The sequence below is a fragment of the Pongo abelii genome, chromosome 5, assembly GCF_028885655.2.
Source record: "Pongo abelii isolate AG06213 chromosome 5, NHGRI_mPonAbe1-v2.0_pri, whole genome shotgun sequence".
Lineage (NCBI taxonomy): Eukaryota > Metazoa > Chordata > Mammalia > Primates > Hominidae > Pongo > Pongo abelii.
In genome coordinates, this window is record NC_071990.2 from 154497559 (window position 1) to 154519117 (window position 21559).

General features: G+C 36.1%; 2 long non-coding RNA genes across 2 annotated transcripts in view; one reads left to right on the plus strand and one right to left on the minus strand.

Moving 5' to 3' along the window:
* LOC129060109 (uncharacterized) overlaps nt 1-21559 on the minus strand; it is a 119336-nt gene that overhangs the window by 93273 nt on the left and 4504 nt on the right. The gene's annotated exons all lie outside the window — the stretch shown is intronic.
* Nucleotides 13579-21508, plus strand: LOC134761620 (uncharacterized). Its single transcript, XR_010140534.1, has 3 exons — nt 13579-14185; nt 18308-18513; nt 21386-21508. It is a non-coding gene; the product is annotated as an uncharacterized LOC134761620 (long non-coding RNA).

Genomic DNA, 21559 nt, shown 5'->3' on the forward strand with positions numbered 1-21559 from the left:
CCTGTAACTGGGACTACCGGTGCACACCACCATGCCCGGCTAATTTTTGTAATTTTTAGTAGATACAGGATTTCGCCACATTGGCCAGGCTGGTCTCCAACTCCTGACCTCAAGTGATCCACCCACCTCAGCTTTCCAAAGTGCTGGGATTACAGACATGAGACATGAGCCACTGCCCACTGTGCCCTGCCCTAAATAAGTAAAATTTGAGGCAACTTAAGTCATAATTTTTTACAAGGAATCTTCCCTTGTACTTCAGATTTGGAATGCACAAATCCCAGGCATATGAGAGAGTGTGGCAAGGTATACTCAAATAAACGGTATAAACTTCACAAAAGGTTTTACACATAATTTTCCCCTAGGCAGTAATTTGAGTATTATGATAATATACAAAAATTACCTGTTTAATTGGAATATAAAACTAATATACTTTTTAAACTAAAACCTGGGACTTAATGTTCACTTTTCCCTGATCTTAGGCTGTGTAGCTATCCTTTTTAGTATTCACTTTCTTCTACCTTTAAACTTGTACTAGGAAAGTTTTTTGAAAACCATTGTTCAAGGGCAGTAAGAAGATGTGGCACAATTTATCTAGTAATTAAAGATAACATAATGTTATCTTTAGGAAGAAAACTTTAAGACACTCAAATAATTCTAAAATATATGGAGGTTGTGTTTTCTTGATTTCTGCTCCTGAGTGGTTAGAATGATCCATGAATTGGAAGGACTTCGGTTTGCATTGCAGGGACAGGAGTGCCGAATCCAGATCTTTGTAATAATTAATTTGCATCACTGCTCGGTACTGAGAATACAAGTGCAGAAAGAGAAGCTGAGACATAATTGCTGACAAATACGCTGTGTGTATTGAAAACCAGAAAATTTGCAGCTGCCTCACAGACGCCCTCATTGTGCAGATTTACAATGAACCACAAAAGAGACATGAGGTAAATGTAGGGTGTGTGCTGCAAGCCATTTTGATGAAATATCTGGGGGACAATTTAATATGAAATATCAGTTGGTAAAAGAGACCAGCTGCCCATTAAGAAGGATGACTCAAGCTAAAAATTCTAGCTCCTATTTTATAATGAAAGATTGCCGATATATAAACCTTCATTTGGGATATAAAACAGTGCTGGGTTTGAATGTGTAATGGATATGCATGCAATCTCCCAAAAATCTGAAGGAACAGTTTTTTTTCTGAATATAGTCAAAAGTCAAAACTTCTTTGGAAATCCAGCATGCAGGAACTTAGAAACTATCTTAGATGACTTTCCTTTATTCCTAAATCTTTCTGTATGCATGCATGGGATCTCGGTGTACTCTCAGCTATAGAATTCTGAATTATTTTTATGTAGACAACCAACCAATCCTTCTGTTCCAGCCTCCCATGAATCTCACTATTCAAGATAATAGATGTATCTAGCTGCTGAGCTTTCTGAGGTTTTGCAGTGCAAATCAACTTACTTCTAACACTCACTTCCAGCTTAGCTTTGAGCTTCCTGCAGCCTGCAAAGTTGATTTTCACATGTTTCTATTCTTTCCAGTTTCCAGAATTTTGTTGCTGTCATCTTCTCTTCTGTTCTCTTTGTTCTTGTGGATTAAAGCCCCCATAAATATATGTCCCTTCAATCCACCAAAGTCAGCTGGACGTTCTGCTAGCTCTTACCAGAAAACATTTGAACAAATAAATCTGTTTTAAATGTTGAAACTCTGAGCATCTTGACAACAACAAAGGGAGGAATTTGAGGACTAAGGATCTTCCTGGAGTTCTTTACTGTATCTATGTGGAAATAAAAGCATGTTTTTAAATGAACTTTAGATTCCTGTTGAATGCAAGGTTTATAAATGACCTCTACTTTCATGTTAAGACTTTTCAACTCCTGGCCAGGCATGGTGACTCACACCTGTAATCCCAGCACTTCGGGAGGCTGAGGCAGGCAGATCGCTTGAGATCAGGAGTTGAAGACCAGCCTGGCCAACATGGTGAAACCCCATCTCTACTAAACGCACAAAAATTAGCCAAGCGTGATGGCACACGCCTTTAATCCCAGCTACTGGGGAGGCTAGGCAGGAGGATCCCTTGAACCTGGCAGGCAGAGGTTGCAGTGAGTCAAGATCGCACCACTGCACTCCAGCCTGGGTGACAGAGTGAGACTCCATCTCAAAAAAAAAAAAAAAAAAATTCAACTCCTTTGAAAATGTATTTATCTCTGAATCCTACCTTTGTGAAACTTTCCTACTAACTTCTTTCTAGTTCATACACTTGCTGCTGGATATTAGAGTGCTTATCGTTTCAAGCAACAGTCTCTTAAAAGGAAACACGTCTTTCCCCAGCTCCTTTCTATACCTTTGTTTAGTAGCATTTGTTTTATCAGTCTTAAGTCAAACTATTAATCCTTATTGGCCATCACCTTGCTCAGTCCTTAGTGCCCATCACCTTGCCAGGATGCTAACTTTCCACTGGGACTTGGCTCGATTCTAAAGGGAATATTACCAACCTTCACCCATCTTAGCAGAACTAGAACTCACAGTCCTTGAAAATATCAATGATAGAAGTGAAGAATCCCTACAACTATTGCCATCTTAAACTGAGTGTGTTCCAAATGGCCCTGGTAGCTGAGAAGAAGAGATTCTTTGCTTGTTTCCTAAAATAGCTCACTTCTCTCTCATCTCTGTGTTGCTCTTGCTGTCCAGGCTGCCCGCAATGCTCTATCACTCAGGTGTCATTTTCCATTCCAGCCTTCTGTTTGTGCAGAAGCGTAAGTTCTCTTCCCTCCCTTCTTCCCTGCTCCCTTCCTCCCTTTCTTCCTCCCTTACTCCCTACTTTTTCTATCATATTAAGATAATATTGTACACACAATTTGTACCTTACTTTTCTGTCAAAGCATTTTCCAACACCATTGGCTCTTCTGTGAGAGTATTGTTTTAGTGGCTGATACTTCACCATTTAAACTTTCCTCAATTCATAAATTTCACTCACTCCTTTCCCTCCTGCTTTAAATCCATGTACATCTTCTCCATGGTGCTTCTTCCTGACTCTTTCTGAGAGTGACGCTGCTTCCCTCTTTCTTTTCAAGTAAAAACATGCACTCTTGATTCCATAGCCTCTACTGTTTGTCCTTAATGCTCTTTTTCTTTCTGCTTTTTGATCTTTCAGTTTCTGAAATCTGACTCTTTGCCTAATCATCTCAGGTCTTCCCATCAACAAGTAACCAACCACAAAACCTTGTTTGACTTTACTATGCTCTCAAAGCATTGTTGTAAGTGTTTTTTTTAACACATACTCTAATTTATCTCATTGTCTGGTCACCCCAACCACTCTTTAACTTCTTTAGTTAAATTTCTGTTGTCTCCATTCAACTTAAACTGCACTCAAGGCTACGAGAAACCTCCTAGTAGGCCCAGGAGCCTAAACTTACCTAATGGCCTTTAATCAGTCTTTCTTTTCCTCAACATTCTTCAAAATACTATGGCATTTGCCCTTTCATCTCGCAGTCTCTCTAACCCCTCCCTCACTGTCTTTATTTATGTCTTCTCTACCAGCTCCCATTTTAACTTCTATTCCATTCTGTTTATGCTTAGTTTGTTAATGGTGTGCTTGTTTGTTTGTGGCAACCAAGTAAAGTAGCATAAAAATTTTGGAACTTGAATTCTAGTCTTCCCAAATGGGTTTACTAATACCTTCTATCTGTCACCAGTAATGGTTAGTATGAGAAGCAAGTATCTGTATGTGTTCATTGTGCATATCTAGAATTAAATATTTTTAAATTTCATTAAACTGAATTATGCAATGTTCTAATGTCTGTGTGTGTGTGTGTGTGTGTGTGTGTGTACACAGAGAGAAAGCGAGTGCCTTAAGGCTAGCAAACATAGCTAAAAAAAGAAAATTGCTGAGAATCAAAAGGATTATTCAACACAAAATTTTAAATGTACGGGGAAAGAAAGGATTTAATAAGAATCACCAAAAGAAAAAACTTTTGGTAAATAGACTCCAAGCTAAATTTGTTTTCGCTAATATGCAGATAAAATAACTAGTTGGCCTCTTCTTAATTTATAGATGTGTGAAAATTAACCTAAAGAAAAAGTAAGAGAGAAAATTGATTTAAGATATAATAAGTGGCTTGGAGTCAAGCAAAATTGATAAGATAAACCAGATCTCTTTTAAGCTTGCTTCTGCAGGCAAAATAAGCTTTAATTCAAAACTTAATTGAATCTGTATTAGTGAGTATGTAGAGTATATAGCAACTAGATCATAGGAAGTCAGTCTCACTATCCCCTGAGGCAGAGTTGGTTGTTCTCACATTACACAGTTGCCTTTGAAGCAAAGGTTAACATCACTGTTATATTAAAGTCTCTCTGCATCCTACAAAGGGACCCTTCAGCCCTGTCTGTCATGAGAACAATGTGGTCTTCTCTTTCTCTCTCCTCAGTTAGGTTATGCATGTTTTATTATATCTCCTTAGTTTATCAAGTCCAGGGATATAGATCTTTAAAAATAGATCACGTCTCCATAATAAGACTCTCCTGGTGAAGGTCTCTGGAAATAAAAACATCATGAGGTTTATGTCCTACAGTACCAGACCATCCTGTGATACTTGTAAATGTAACATCTGCCTGCACATGAAATCTTGTGGTTATAAACTAAAGTCTGTAGCTGAGAGGCTTTTGTCCAGATGCCCCTGACTTGTAAGTGAAAGTATGAATACTTACGTTGAAGACTGTCTTAGAAAAGAGGATCTTAAAAAGGCTGTCACAAGTTTAGAATCTGGCCCTCAAGGAAGGTCAGTCCTCCTTGCTCTCAGGGTGTCTGGTCTCCTTCCTTTGGCCTTTTAACAAACTTGTTTGAAAAACAGATTTACAAACATCTGATAGTTCTTTGCCATTCTGATTTCTTAAAAAGTGGCCAGGTGCAGTGGCTCACGCCTGTAATCCCAGCACTTTTGGATACTGATGTGAGCAGATCAACTGAGGTCAGGAGTTGGAGAAAAGCCTGGCCAACATGGTAAAACCCGACTCTACTGAAAATATGAAAATTGCCCTGGCATCTTGGCATGTGCCTACAATCTCCGCTAGTTGGGAGGCTGAGGCAGGAGAATCGCTTGAACCTGAGAGGCAGAGGTTGGAGCGAGTTGAGATCGCACCACTGCATTCTAGCCTGGGCGATGGAGTCTCAAAAAAAAAAAAAAGAGTGCCTGAAAAGATCCACCTATATCTTTAGATGTTCAAGACTATAATCTACCTCAGGAAGATATATAGTACAACCTACATAGAAATTAACTTTATTGAAAGAACATTTTAAAAACCAATCATGCTTCAGGAGTTGAAATATCATTACATTTATCTTAAATATGTATTTACTTCAAAGCAAGTTTAAAGGCAACCACCAGAATCTGCTCAGTTCTGGTCTTTTACATGTTTACTATCCAACACCTGAGGCACATGAAGACACAACCCTCCTCCTACTCCTGTTCCCAAGGCCAAGATGGATTCTAAAGAGGGTGAGGGTTAGGGAGAGGAGTGAGGATGGGGTTGGGCAGACTTCAGGAGCTGCATGTCAGACTGGGTGACATCCCAGCACAGTAACTGCTAGTTCCCACCTGACCTCGGGTTCCATAGACAATCCCACAGTTTGGTAACCCTATACTTAAGCGTGTGTCTCAGGCTCCTGTCTAGTATACTAAAGGAGACCTCTCATATTCATTAATTCATTTATTGACTCATTCAGTCAACATTGACAGTGCTTAATATGTGTCAGATACTAGGCTGTTTGTTATAGTAGAAAGATGAACAGGTGTCTACTCACAGCAATGGAAGGGAAAAAAAATGACCCAAACATCTTGGATGAGCTTACCTTTTTTGATAATCTCCTGCCATCAGACCTACTGTGCCCTGGCTAGGTGATTCCTTTCCCAAATCTTTCACTCTTTCTCTTACAAAACGGACCCTTCCTGCATCCTAAATAGTCTTTTTTTTTTTCTTTGAGAAAGAGTGTTGCTCTGTCACCCAGGCTGGAGTGCAGTGGCATGATCTCGGGTCACCGCAATCTCCGCCTCCCAGGTTCAAGTGATTCTCCTGCCTCAGCCTCCCAAGTAGCTGGGATGACAGGAGCATGCCACCACACTTGGCTAATTTTTTGTATTTTTAGTAGAGATAGGGTTTTGCCATGTTGGCCAGGCTGGTCTCGAACTTCTGGCCTCAAGCAATCCGCCCACCTCGGCCTCCCAAAGTGCTGGGATTATAGGCATGAGCCACCATACCTGGCCAATAATGTGATTATTTTATATAATTTTTTTATGATGCTTTTTCACTTAATATAAGAAGAATATTTTCTCTCATCACTAAATAGTCTTTCAAGTCTAGGTTTAATAGAATCATAAAGTCCCCTTGTGACAGGTATCCCATTATTAACTAGTTCCATTTTCTAATTAATTTTTCTTAAATTTTTTATTACAAATTACTCTGTGGTGGACATCCTATAAATATATGTCTGCATAAATGTAGCACTGTCAAACTATTTGTTGCCTGTCCAATATCCACTATCCTCTTCTTCCTTAATGAAAGGACTCTGAGCAGCACCCTGAACATTGAAAATATCGCAGCCTTGATCCCACGCTCTGTAGCAGCTTGGTGTGGTCATTTGCCCCAGTGCTGGCTAATGATACATAAGCAGAAGTGTACTAGCTATTAGGTTGGTGCAAAAGTAATTGTGGTTTTCACCATTACTTTTAAAAACCGCAATTACTTTTGCACCAACCTAATAGAACTTCAGGATTAAAATAATCTAAATCAGGGTGTCCCATGCCTTTTGTTCTGCAACGTCCTTCTTTCTGTCTAGAACGTGGACCTGATTCCCAGAGGTGCATTGGCCAGCATGCAAGCCTGAGGAAGGAAGCCACACCATGAGGACAGGGAGGCCTGATCCTTGATGATGTCTGTCCTTGAACTAGCCATCCACAGAGTGCTCCCATACATCCCCTTATATGAGCAATGTAAACCTGTTTTAATGTAATTCTTCTCAAATCCTCCACATGGCTGTGTTTCACTATTTTCTTTGAGTGGTGGCTAAACAGAATATAATTTTGATAGAGTTTATTATTTTAAAATATGTTCAATTAAAACTCAATTATAAGACAAAGAATCTAAATAAAATATTTGAACCTAAAGATTTGAGTACACATTTCACTAAGGAGAAGAAAAAGGACAAAGAGGAGAAGGAAAAGAAATGTAAATGGCTAATAAACACATAAGAAAATGTTCAACATTATTAATTGTTAGGAAAACGCAAAATGAAATCACAGTAACATGCCCAGAAATTACTAATAAATTTTCATTTATTACAATGGTTATAATTAAAAGAGACAAACAATATCTTGCGCTGGCAAAGATTGGAGAACTGGAATTCTATTGCACAGCCATTAGGAATTAAAATGGCATAGCCACTTTGGAAAACAGTTTGGCAGTTTCTCACAAAATTCAACATAAATTACCATCTGACCCAACAATTCTACTTCTAGGAATCTATCTAAGAGAAATAAAACCATACATTCACAGGAAAACATGAACACTAACTTTCATAGCAACATTATTTATAGTAGCCAAAATGTGAAATTATCCAAATGGTTCCTGAATAAATGACCAGTGCAGGAATCATAGACAGACAGTGAAGTCTATATAGCAATAAAAATAAAAGATGCACTACTACTGAAACAACATGGATGAAACTCAAAAACAGTGTGCTAAGTTGAAGAAGCATCCCGATGCAACAGTCCACATAGCGTATAATTTCCTTCATATGAAATATGTGGAAAAGCAAATTTACAGAGCCAGAAAACAGATTCACGGTTGCTGAGGACTGGTGGTAGAGGCTAGGAATAACTGCAGAAGAGCACTAGTGGACATTTGGAGTGATGGAAATGTTTAAAAATGGGTGTGGTGATGGTTGTACAACTATCAATTTACTAAAATCATTGAACTATACACTTACAAAGGGTGAATTTTGTTTTATGTAAACTAGACCTCAATAAATCTGTTTTTAAAAATATATCCAAATATTTTCACTACAAGTTTACTATTGTGGTTAAAATTTTTGTTGTTGCCAAAACATTAAAGCCTAATGGTAGAGAAAAATTATGCTTGAGACAGTTTGAAAGTTTTCCTTAAGCATGAGATACTCTTTGTGAAGAAGAAAAATCTCATGCTGCAAATGTGAATGACTAGGAATAGAATGAAGAAAAGAACTCCTGAGATATATATGGACCAAAATGTAAAACAACAACAACAAAAAAAGACTGCAGTTTAGGTCACTTCACTTTGGAAAGCCGAAATGATATTCTGAAACCTTCCCAAATGAACAGATGGCCTAAACCCTTGGTCAAAAATGGAACCAGTTATTTAATTCTCACTATGCATCAGGCACTGTGTTAAATAAACAGTTTTCAACATTTGTTCCTTACTAACTCACAACTCCATGAGGTATTAAACATCTCCACTTTACAAATGAGAAAACAGAGACTCAAGGAGGCTTAGCCTCGTCCCCAATAGCAGGAGATGGCAAAGCAGAGCCTCTGATCAAACCCCAGCATAATTCCAGTGCTAAAGCCTACACTGTTAACCTCTACAATGGACTACTTTCAAATCACCATGCCTCATCTCGGAGCTCCAGTGCCTAGAAAAACAAAAGGCACTTAGTAGGTAATCAGCAAATTTTTGTCAAATGCATTTTAGTTGAGATATATATGGAAGTAATATACTGTGCTCTTAATAATCTTGTAGAAATAAGCTGATTATTATCGATTGTTTTTGTTTTCTTCTATTCTCAGTTAGTAACACAAATGGGAGCATTTTATAATGTGGATCCTCCTCAGGTCATTCTTGTTTGCTTGCTGTTGTTTTTACCCAAAGCAATGTTCCAGATTTTAGATCCTGACTAACTCCTCTTCCTTTAGGAGGTTAGCCTTTTTGATTTAGGAATACATCATTGGATCATCTTTCCCAAACTTCAGCTCTATAGTTCTAGAATTCTATTATACATTTTCCTCTGTGTGTCCTGACAAATCAAATCTTTTCCACCAGTCTCCTCTTCCTCGTTTTCTTATATCTATTAATGGCAACAAAAATCTACCCTGTCAAAAATCTATCCTGTCACTCAGACATAGAAATTTGATAGCCATGTCTAGTAAATGTCCAATTCCTATCATTTCTACCACCACAAGTTCTCCACATCATCTGAACCCAATTCCTATATGTAACTCTCTCGTCATATGACATCTTATCTCACTGGACTTCTGTTACCAAGGAATTGATCCCTGGATGTCAACTTTCATTTTCATCCCATAGACAATTACCCTAGAGGAAAGTTCTTAATATCTTGTCAACTCCAACTCTGTTACTTCTCCTGAACGTGGCTGGTTATAACTCAAATTGAAACCAGATGTAAACGGAGCCAAAACAAGTGCAACCGCAAGTCAAAATGTCAAGTGTCAATGTCAAGGAACTCACATAGCATGTGCTGTGTGTCTGACTTATTTATTGTTGTTGTTGGATTTTTTTTCTTAGTTTGGGGAGAGAAGAGGGAGCTTTGGTGAAAGCTGTTTGTAAGCTACTTCTCAATGACGATGACAGAAAAATATGATAAAGCAGGAATCAATGTTCAAAAATGAGCTGGAAATACCTGCTTAGGGTGGGCTGTAGCTGATATTGACTAGCATGTTAGAGAATTGAACTTATTTCAGTATAAATTATGTAATAAAAAGATAAATCAGTAGTTATATAAAATATTTCATGGTAATTCTTATTTTCACATACAGAAGTATATTTTTCTTTGAAATGTCATCATTTTCCTCTGGAGAAACTGGAATCAAACAAATACACTATTTAGGAAAATTAAATCTCAGAATACATTTTTAAGACATAACAATAACACAAAAAATTCTGATTTCCAAAATATTTATCTATCACAAAACATAGTTTGCTAACTTATTTGTCTATGTACAGCTCACAGCAATGCTCTTCTCCTTTATCACAGAGTTCACAAATAAACTGTGGGTAGCCTAGAATATTCAGAGCTTCAATTGCCAAAGCTGCTGAATACCCAGAATTTCATTTTATTGGACTTTTATGCAAAATTCATATGGAGTTACATAAAATTCTGCCTCTCAGCATTTTCAATGTAATACTTGTTTCTTCGCTGAAGACTGTTTTTCACTTTCTGGGTTTATATATGAATTCATTTTCAGAGTGCCTTTATCTTGGTTTCTACTACATAGTCTCATCTCAGTGGAGCTCTGCATTGCATTACCAATGGTGGGCTATCACTCTCCAGGTGTATGTATTGTCAGTAATTTTACTATTGGGCTTTCTTTGTCTCTCTAGTAACTTCCATATAATACCAATTAATTGTTCTGCTGTAACTATTATTATTGTCAATTTAGCCTTTACTAGAACTTTGGTTTATTGTTAAGAATTTATTTCGCCTGATAAGAATTTGTTAATATACTAACAAACTTAAAGTGATTTATTGAGCACCTACTTGTGCCAGATATTTGGCTAGACCCAGGGGAATTCAAAAACAAGTCAGAACAAAGCCAGAGGCATCACATAACCTGACTTCAAAAGATATTACAAGGCTATAGTAACTAAAACAGCATGGTATTAGCATAAAAATAGACACATATACCAATGAACAGAATAGAAAACCCAGAATTAAAGACACACATTTGCAGCCAAGTGATTTTCAACAAAGCCAACAAGAACTTCCATTAGGGGAAAACACCCTCTTTGATAAACGATGCTAGGAAAATTGGATAGCCACATGAAGAATGAAACTGGACCCATGTCCCTTATCATGCACAAAAATTAACTCAAAATACATTACAGACTTAAATGTAAGACCCAAAACTATAAAAAATACTCAAAACAAACAAACAAAGAAAAACCTAGGTAAAACTCTCCTGGACCTTGGTCTAGGCAAAGAATTTGTGACTAAGACATCAAAAGCACAGGCAATAAAAACAAAAATAGCCAATGGAACTTCATTAAACTAAAAAGCTTCTGCACAACCAAAGAAATAATCAAGAGTGAAGAGCCACCCTGTTGATTAGGAGAAAATATCTGGAGACTGTTCATCCAACAGGAAATAATATCCAGAATATACAAGGAACTCAAACAACTCAATAACAACAACTAAATAATCCCACTAAAAAGCGAACAAAGACATGAATAGACATTGCTTAAAAGAAGACATACAAATGGGCCATAGGTATGTGAAAAAATACTCAACATTACTAATCATAAGAGAAATGCAAATCAAAACCACAATGCGATAATCATTTTATTGAGTCAAAATGGCTATTTAAAAAAAGACAAAATAATAGATGCTAGTGAGGATGTGGAGAAAAGGAAACCCTTATACACTGTTGGTAGGAATGTAAACCAGTACATCCCCTGTGGAAAGCAGTATGGAGATTTCTCAAAATCTGAAAATAGAATTACCATTTGATTCAGCAATCCCACTACTTGGTATCTACCCAAGCAAAAAGAAATAAACACATGAAAGGGATACCTGCACTTGCATGTTTATTGCAGTATTGTTCACGATAGCAGAGATATGAAATCAACCTAAGCATCCATCAGTGGATGAATGGATAAAGAAAATGTAGTATATATACACAATAGAATATTATATGACCATAAAAAAATGAAATCATGCCATTTGCAGCAACATGGATCGAACTGGAGGCGATTATCTTAAGCAAAATAATCCATGCACAAAAAGACAAATATCACATGTTCTCACTTATATGTGGGAGCTAATAAATTTGATTACATGGAGGTAGAGAGTGGAAAGATAACAGAGACTGGTAAAAATGGGGAGAAGGATGAAGAGAAGTGGCTTAAAAGTGCAAACATCCAGTTAAATAGAAGGATTAAATACAGTGTTTGATTGCAGAGTAGGGTGACTATAGTTAACAAAAATGTATTGTACTTTGACTTGATCACTATGTCTTATATACACGTAACAACATTTCACAAGTACCCCATAAATCTGTACAAATAAAAAAGACACGAACATTTGCTCCAGTGGGGATAAAATACGGTAAGACAAAAGGTCTTTCCTTAAATAACAGTGTGAGCTAACCAAAGATTATCAACTTGCTCATCTTTTTTCCCTCTGATATAGACCAACAAATGATTAGTTGTTTACTGTTACATGGAAACATATTATAATCAAACAGATACCATTGTCTGAATTTGCTGGTTTGGCTAGTCTAGTAATTTACAATAAAAAAAAGAACTACAACTAGAAATTAGAATTCTAGAATTTCAAAAACGTCTTTTACATGCATTATTTTATTTATTCATCACAAACCCTAAACATTAAAGAAAACAGACCTTTCCTACCTACCTTACACTATAGTAAGACACCAGGTGCTCACAGAGACCAAGATGATTGTTTGAAGAAGTGTGTAAATATAAGCCTCCAGGACAGCTTATTCCTAGTTGGTTTTTATTTCAAGACATTATATGGGAGTTGGCAGTTATACATTATAGACATTTAATAAATATAAGTTCGATAAATAATATTAAGAATTTTTATTAATAATAATTATTATCGAAATTATTATTCTTAATAATAAATTTCTGATACTTGGTGCTACAATTTCATTCAAATCCAATATGCTTACATGAGGTCTGCCTATTTGAAAGGTTTTTCATCCACAATAATAATAAAGAAACCCTCAAATCGAGTGCAATGAAGGGTTTCTTTCTATGGAGAAAATTCTTTAAACTGCATTCTAAATTCCACAATAAAGAAATGTCTCATTTCAAAAATCAATATTAGATTCATCTCACAACAACAAAAGTACATTAATATTATGGAAAGTGCTCTTCAGAACTATCAGATAGCAGAATCCTGGCATGTCATTGTTTCTTCTTTCTCCTTTGTCATCTTCAATGAGAAGACCTTTTATATCACGATGTTATGTTTTAGAACATTGAAAACATACCAGACAATAGATAAAATATCATCTGGCTCTACAGCGAATCTTTTAGAATTTTTATTTTTAATGTGCTAAGATTCTGCATCTGTTAATTCCCAGTTGATTACTCAGAATTGTTTCTCCTGCCAAATATCAACTACCAAGTCTTTATTTTTATTCCTAAGTCCTGACAGTTCCTCTCCTAATAAATTAAGAATATGAAAACCTAGAGAAGGAATTACAATTGCCCTACCTTACAGGATTGTGTCAAAGTTAATGAAATAATCAACTATTAGGTTCATTAATAGTTCATGACTTTCATAAGACAGATATGACAATAAATGCAAAGTTTTACTCATCACACCAAAGTGTCATCATTTATGCTTTGTCAAAAATTAAAAATATGGCATAAAAACTTTCCTGAAATCAGCTGATTGCTCCTAAAAGAATGACTGTTGCTTTCATTTCTTGTACTGAAGCATATCCATTTACTATGATGTTTAATAATGGAGACTTTTTATTGGGTCACATAATATACTAGTATGTGTCATAATAGGCCCATTCTTGGCGCAATGACTAGATGGAGCACATTTAGCTTGGCTATTGGACAGCCTTCATCAGCGACTCATGATGCTCATCTCTACAGCCCAGAGGACATTTAAAGAACTAAATAAAGATATAGAAGGCGGCACCTTCTCTCATCAGTAAGCCTTACCATCTAAGGGACACTCTGGACATCGGAAGATTCCAAGTCGTCTCTTATGGTATAGAAATATTTGTAGAGAATTTTAGAAAGACAGATGATTTGTTTCTGTCTTTCTCTCAAAACACCCCGGGGCCAGTACTTCATCACTATGTCTAGGCCTTGTGTTGCCTAAAATAAGCATCCACTTACATAATGGTGGTTTCTTCCTTTATTTGGAAAGGAAAATTCTCTGAAACAACTTACCAAAGGCTTCATCTTCAATGGGGCCATCTATTAGTGACATAGTTGGGAAAAGCCAATTAATGCAAGGAGGGTGCATAACTGCAAATAAGCGCAATACAATATTATACAATACCTTGAATTACTCATTTCAATTGGCCACTTGAGGGCACCAAAGCAGAAGCAATAAGAGTCCTTAGTCCTCAGCACTTCAGAGAATTGCTTGCCTTCTCTACATTTCTGTTTACAGAGATGGTCTTGCTTCAAACACCACTGCAAGGTAAACAGTATCTTTAAAACTGGCAGATATGATAAGATGAATATTTTCTCATTCCTGCTTTTGGTTACTTCTAAACTGTGCAACAAAGCTAAGAGTTTGTGCTATCACATGGAAACACATTCCTTTATTCTCAGCATGAACTTCGCATGAAACCAAGACTTCCATCCAAACACACTGGACATAATTTAATTCATTTTCTTTCAAACTTCTTACTTCACCTTCTATTTTTTTATGACTATTTCTTTCCCACTAGCATTTTTCTGCTACTCTGACTCCATTGTACAATCAAGGATTTAAATTCCGTTTGTTACGTTAGTCTCAAAGCCATTTAAGTAATGACATAGCAGTCTGCTTGCTACAATGCTATAGTGGATACCATAGCATTAGTCTTCCCTTCTTTTCTAGAGCCATGGTGCTTTGAAGCTTTAAGCTCTTATGTCTTTATGCTCTTTAAAGAGTCTTTATGACCTTTAAGCTCTTATGTCTCCATATTTTGATTATTTATTTACATATCTTTTCCTATTAGACTATGAGTTCTTTGAGTGCAAGAAATGGGCCTTAAATGTACCTTTCTGTCTTCTGTGTAAGCTCTCAATAGTAGTTGCCTAAGTGAGAAAAGAAGAACATGATTCCTGATCTCAAGTAGAATTTAGTCTCATAGGGAACGTGAGTCAGGCACCTTGAAAAGTTAAATAATATTAAAGAAGTTAATACGATGCCAAAATATGAGTTGTCTACAGTGGTGCTGTCCAACAGAAACATAACTGAAAGTTTTCTAGTAGCTACATTAAAAAGGTAAAAGGTAACAAGTAAAAATAATTTTAATAGTACATTTAATCAAATATATCCAAAATATTATCATTTCAACATTTGACTGATATAAAATATTTATTATGATATACTTTATATTTTTTGTCTTTGAAATTCAGTATGTATATCTAGATAGATAGATAGATAGATAGATAGATAGATAGATAGATAGATAGATTTTTTTGTTTGTTTGTTTGTTTGTTTTTGAGATGGAGTCTCCCTCTGTCACCCAGGATAGAGTGCAGAGGCATGAGCTCGACTCACTGCAACCTCCGTCTTCCAGATTCAAACAATTCTCCTGCCTCAGCCTCCCAAGTAACTGGGATTACAGATGCCCACCACCACGCCCAGCTAATTTTTGTATTTTCAGTAGAGATGGGGTTTCACCATGTTGGCCAGGCTGGCCTCAAACTCCTGAGCTCAAGGGATCCACCCTCCGTGGCCTCCCAAAGTGCTAGGATTACAGGCATGAGCCACTGCACCCACCCTGAAATACAGTGTATATTTTACACTTAAAGGACAACTCAATTCAGACACAATATTTTCATCAGAAATACTTGATCTGTACTGAGATTACTTACAATTTACAATTGAAAAGTAGATTCACATACTCAAGTTGTTCCAAATATATTTAAAACTTTTCCAATAGTTTGAGTACCAAAACATTATTTTTGTTTAATATTCATATGCACATTGACAAAACTGGTTTGTTTTTTAAAAAGAATTGTTTAGACTTCGAAGCAAAATCATATACCTTTAAAACTATAGCTCCCCAAGTTAAGTAAACTCACTAACTCTTAAGTCAACCTGTTATTAACATTGAATTCAGACTACTGTGTAAATTAAAAATCAACTCCTAATCAATCAATACCAACAAAGCATTCTTCATGTTTTTCACGTAGTTTGTGCAGTCAATTTATATAAAACTGTCAATTACAATTAAAATCTTCTGAATACCGATTTATAAATATTTGTAAAATCTTTAGTATTGTTTAGAAGTATAAAAAGGTTTAATTTCAACAGAAGTTCTCATGCATGTCCACCTAATCACAAATATGCTTTTTCTTTCTATTGGAGCTTCAAATTTATATTATTCACATGTAGTGTGGTATCAGTGACAGAATATAAATCACATTGTCATTTCTTTTGTCTTTAATTATTAAATATATGGTAAACATTTATTAATTTCAAGAAAATCTTGAATTGGAATTAGCAGCACAGGAAATTTTGTAAAAAGTCTTCCATGACTTAATGCATGAGCTTTGGTCAAAGAACTTAAGATCATTAGAGTCCTAGTCTCGTGTTTCTTTCAGCAGTCCTCTAAACTTGCAGTGATTCCTAGCATACACCCATATATACTGAACAAGCATACCCATTAAATATTTTGAGGAGTCTGTCTGAAAAAACTGCATACATACTGTATGTATCATAGCACAGAATGAAAGGAGAAAGAAAAATTCTTGTTTTAAAATTCCAGTACACTAGAGCAGTGTCATCACAATAGAAATTATTTTTTTCATAATTAGCTTAAATTCTTCTTTGGAGATATGAAAGAATCAAAAATATCTATGCCGTGCAGTTGTGAAACTACACTTCTTCATATCTTTGGAAGTAAATCCTTTGAGACAAACGGCACCCACATTGCTAATTGAACAGTATCTCTTTTATTGCGAGACTCAACTAAAGTGAAAAGAAAGTGCTTTCAATTTTTCCAATTTGGATTCGTTAGATCATTGATACGGTTAGAAGGGTCTTATATTATGAAGCAACTGTTTGGTTAATTAACTGTAGATATTTCACTTTTTATAAAATACCTTTTTAAGGCTTTTCTTCAAGATTTGAAAACAGAAGTTCCATATCTGACATAGTGACTCCTTTTACATTCCTTCATCTAAAAATGGCTTTCTTTTTTATACGAATATATAAGCCATTTAATAGCTGGCCCTAGTTACAAGCTCAGATTTACTTAAACATTATAATATTTTCATTGTGATGACTGGACTATTCATTCTTATTTTTGGCAACTAATTTTGTTGATTCTTTTTTAACTTGTAACTGTTGAGAGGAAAGTTATTATTAAATTTACTGTGTATTTACTGAAAATACATCCAAATATTATCCACTTTATTAACATAAAATCTTTTTTCACAACAGCTTTAAAAGCTTTTTAGGTTTTGCTCTGCCACAACAAATTGCAAATGCCATTCATCATTGGGACATACCTTCTTCCAATTTCTGTCTCTCACTCTTTCTCTCTCTTCCAGTCTTTTGGGCATAGTGCTAGCTTCTGCAACTCTTGATTTTAAATCAGCAGCATGCCTTCATTTTAAATCTAAAAATATATGTCCATACTTACTTTTTAACAAGAAAAATAATTTAATTGTACTGCAATTAAAATATAATAGATATCCCCAACATATTACCATAATTATACCTACCTTACAATTAGTTACTGTGACTTTGGCTGTCTGTCTCAACAACTCAAATACATTGCACTGTTTTATCAGTGCTTAGAAAACATATTTGGAACTGAGTCAGTTCAGTGATATTGACTGGATGGAAGATGCATTTATCTAGAAATGAAGTCCATACCCCCATCCACCCTCACCTCACATACATTGCAATATAATAATGTTTTATGTGGTACAACAAAAAAGTAAAATATTGTCCTACCAAAAAACAGAGTCGTGTTTAATAAAAAATGTTATTTGCATTGCTTCAGAGTCTAAATTCAAATATAAATTAATTAAAACTAAATAAAATAACAAACTCGATGTCTCACTCACAGGAACCACATTTCTAGTGCTCAATAGCCTCAGGTGGTGAGCAGCCTCCCAACTGAACAGTGCAGGTGTAGGCTGTGCATTCTCCAAGATTATGGGTTAAACATAACATTTTTATTGTCCACCATACCCAGCACATAAACAATTATGGATTGAATTTGGTATCCTATTGCCATACACGATTAAAGTGAGAACAAATATGTGTTTGCAAATGCTTCAAGTTCATAAAGAAGACTTCGCAAAAGAATTGAGACTTTAACTGGTATTAAATATTTAAAGGCAGAAAGGAACAGAGAAAGTGCACTTTAAGCAGCTAAGTAACAAACCAAAACAGAGCACAGATGGGAAAAGAATGAGGAAGGTAAAAATCTGGAACGTTAGATTGAGGTCAGGAGCAGAAAGTCAGAAGTGGACATTAGCCAATTGGTAGTGTAGGACTTCTAAGAATTGTAAACAGGAAAGTTATTATGAAAGACATATTTTAGGACTTTTCACATTAGAATGATATTCTTCTATTTTTTTTTTTCAGGAAGATTCATCTGGCAACTCAGCAGATAGTGAAGAAAAAGTTAGAAGAATATTACCCTAAATCAGGGTCAGGTGATAAGGGTCTGCATTATGACAGCTGGAACTGAAGTGGATGAAATAAATGTGAGCACCACAAAGGAAGTCTCATCGGGGCTTGGCTGAATATAAAGAGAGGGAGGAATTAAAATGTGTTCTGTTTTTCATGTGGTAAGAAGAGATTGGTTTACAATTGTCCCAATGGTCCTTGTAACCCCACTAAGGAAATATCATAATTATTTATCTTTATTTCCCTTCCTACCAAATTAAGAAATCAAATTGGAAGAAAAACCATGGCTAATCACATATGTGAAGGAGTCTCTCTCTGTTACTCAGGCTGGAGTGCAGTGGCACAATCTTGGCTAGCTGCAACCTCCGCCTTCCGGGTTCAAGCGATCCTGCTGCCTCAGCCTCCCAAGTAGCTGGAATTATAGGCGCGCACTACCAAATCTGGCTAACTTCTGTATTTTTTGTAGGGACGGGGTTTCGTTATGTTGGCCAGGCTGCTCTTGAACTCCTGACCTCAGGTGATCCACCCACTTCGGCCTCCCAAAGTGTTGGGATTTCAGGCGTGAACCACCATGGCTGGTCTGTGGAGGAGACTTCTGTACAATAGTGCACAGGGAGCTGGAATGTTGAAGTTTTATGAGCCCACGAGTTATCTGAGGAATAAGGAAGGGGTCAAGAAAAATGACTCAGGAAGTAGTCTTCAAAAATGCACACAGTTCAGGAACTAAAAGAGGAAGGGAAATAAGAAAAGTAAGAGACCCAGAAAAATGTTGTGCTATGGCGGTCCAACCAGGAAAAAAAAAAGTGTTGTAAAAAGGAAAAAAATGAGCCGGGCACAATGGCTCATGCCTGTAATCCCAGTACTTTGTGAGGCCTAGGCGGGCGGATCACCTGAGGTCAGGAGTTCAAGACCAGCCTGACCAACATGGTGAAACCCTGTCTCTACTAAAAATACAAAAATTAGCCAAGCACGGTGGTAGGCAACTGTAATCCCAGCTACTCTGGGAGGCTGAGGCACGATAATCGCTTGAACCTGGGAGGCAGAGGTTGCAATGAGCTGAGATCGTGCCATTGTACTCCATCCTGGGAGAAAAGAATGGACGAAAGAAAAGAAAAAAGAAAAAATTGGCTAGGCACAGTGGCTCATGCCTGTAATCCCAGTACTTTGGGAGGCCAAGGTGGAAGGATTGTTTGAGGCTGAGAGTTCACGACCAGCCTGGGCAACGTAGTGAGACCTTGCCACTACAAAAACTTTCAAAAATTAGCCGGGTGTGGTGGCTCCTGCGAGTGTGGTCCCAGCTACTTGGGAGGCTGAGGTGGGAGGATCACTTGAGCCCAGGAGATCAAGGCTGAAGTCAGCCATGATCACGCCACTGCACTCGAGCCTGGGTGACAGAGCGGGACCCTGTCTCAAAAAGGCAAAAACTGTCAATAGTTTAAAAAAGCACTGGTATACCAGTAAGGGGCTTACAACTTTGTTTTTTTAGAGTACAGTTTTTCAGTTTGTGGTCTTTTAGCAATATTTGCTGATATTTTTCTGTCCTGGCTAATTTTTTTTCAAATGTAATCCTAAGTACTTATCAATTTGTAAATATACATTGTTCTCTTTCTTAATGAATAAAAGGTAATCTCTCCAACTCCAATCTTAAACTTTTAAGTTATGTCAAAAATTTATACGTTATGTGCTTCATGAAAAAAATTATGAATTTTTACCGTCTACTAGAATTAAAATACCTTAGAAGTAGAAAGTACTTATTTTATTCTCCACACATCCTTAAATAGCCCGTGCAATTACAAAGTAGTTAGTAAGTATATGAACTAAACAAAAATGATTCATATATGAGTACCAATATATAAACATATGCATCCTGAAACAGGTTACTATTGACTTCTGAAGAAGAATGTGTAATTCTATCAACCATTCAGGTCTACATCTTTTTTTTATTCTTAGCTGTACCACATGAGACTAAACCAATAAATACAGCAATTTTTAAAATCAATTCACCTGGTATTCAAGGTTTTAATTGTACTTTCTTCTCTTCTATAGCTATTGCTACAAATGTTTAAAGAGTCAAATGAAAAGATTACATTGAATTAAACAGTAAATTCATTTTAAAATACAGAAAAAATACAATACTATTGAAATGTCATATAAATTATTTTACATCTGGTGAAATAAAATATTATAGAATATTATAAATGGAGACACACAAAGCCAGATACATATGTTAAAAAAATTATGTATGGACTAATAGATAGGAAATCATGCTAAAATGACCACACCCTGTATGTTTAAGTATGTTGGAACTAGGTAGGGTTTTCTCATCTTTTCCTGTTTTACCAAAATGTCGATATTGAGGGTAACCTTCTGTAAACAAATTTGAATGTATACATTTAAAAACACAGCTCTAAATAACCTTTCTAGGTTCACCTTGCTCCTGAATCTTCTGCAGTCTGTTTAAAGCAACTGGCCTGCACATGCTGATGCTCTCACAGATTTAAGAGTTTAAGAAGAAATCCACAAATTCAAGCATATACATCTAATAAGTTAATTGAGTTTTTAATGGCATTTATTTGTATTTTGAAAACTAGTTGGCAAATGAAAAGTGCACTGGAAAGAATGCATTAAATTACTTAGATGAAGGAATGACATACATAAAAATTGTCAAAGGGATGACAGAGGAAAATAAACCAGGTTCATTAAACCAATACCTAAAACATGGAGTGAAAAACTCCTTGTTCTGATGGCAATGAACATTGTATTTCTATCTTAATACTTTGCATTACGACTGTCCAATGCATTGTATAGTTTTCAAGGACCCAATCATATTCTTAAAGTACTTCCTTAATAAGAGGTAAATTATATAATAGTAGAACACAGCTGTGTTTGCTATAAAAATTCAATAAAACAATTTAATAATCTTCATAAAGTATTTATCTACTTGAGTGAATTAACTAAGTACTCAATAGAAATTGCTTTAGTTCTCCACAGCCACTTACTCATGTGGTGTATCCTCTGTGCACATTTCTCAAGTGCTCCTCTAAGGTGTGGACAGCATTCCAGACACATTGGACAAAGACTGCTGAACCAGCCGAAATCTACAGATTAAGACTCCATAAAAGTAACGAGCAAGGAAAAATAAACTACATGACATGCCTTGATTCCATGTCTCTTTTCGTCATGTTATATATTTTTCTCGTGAAACAA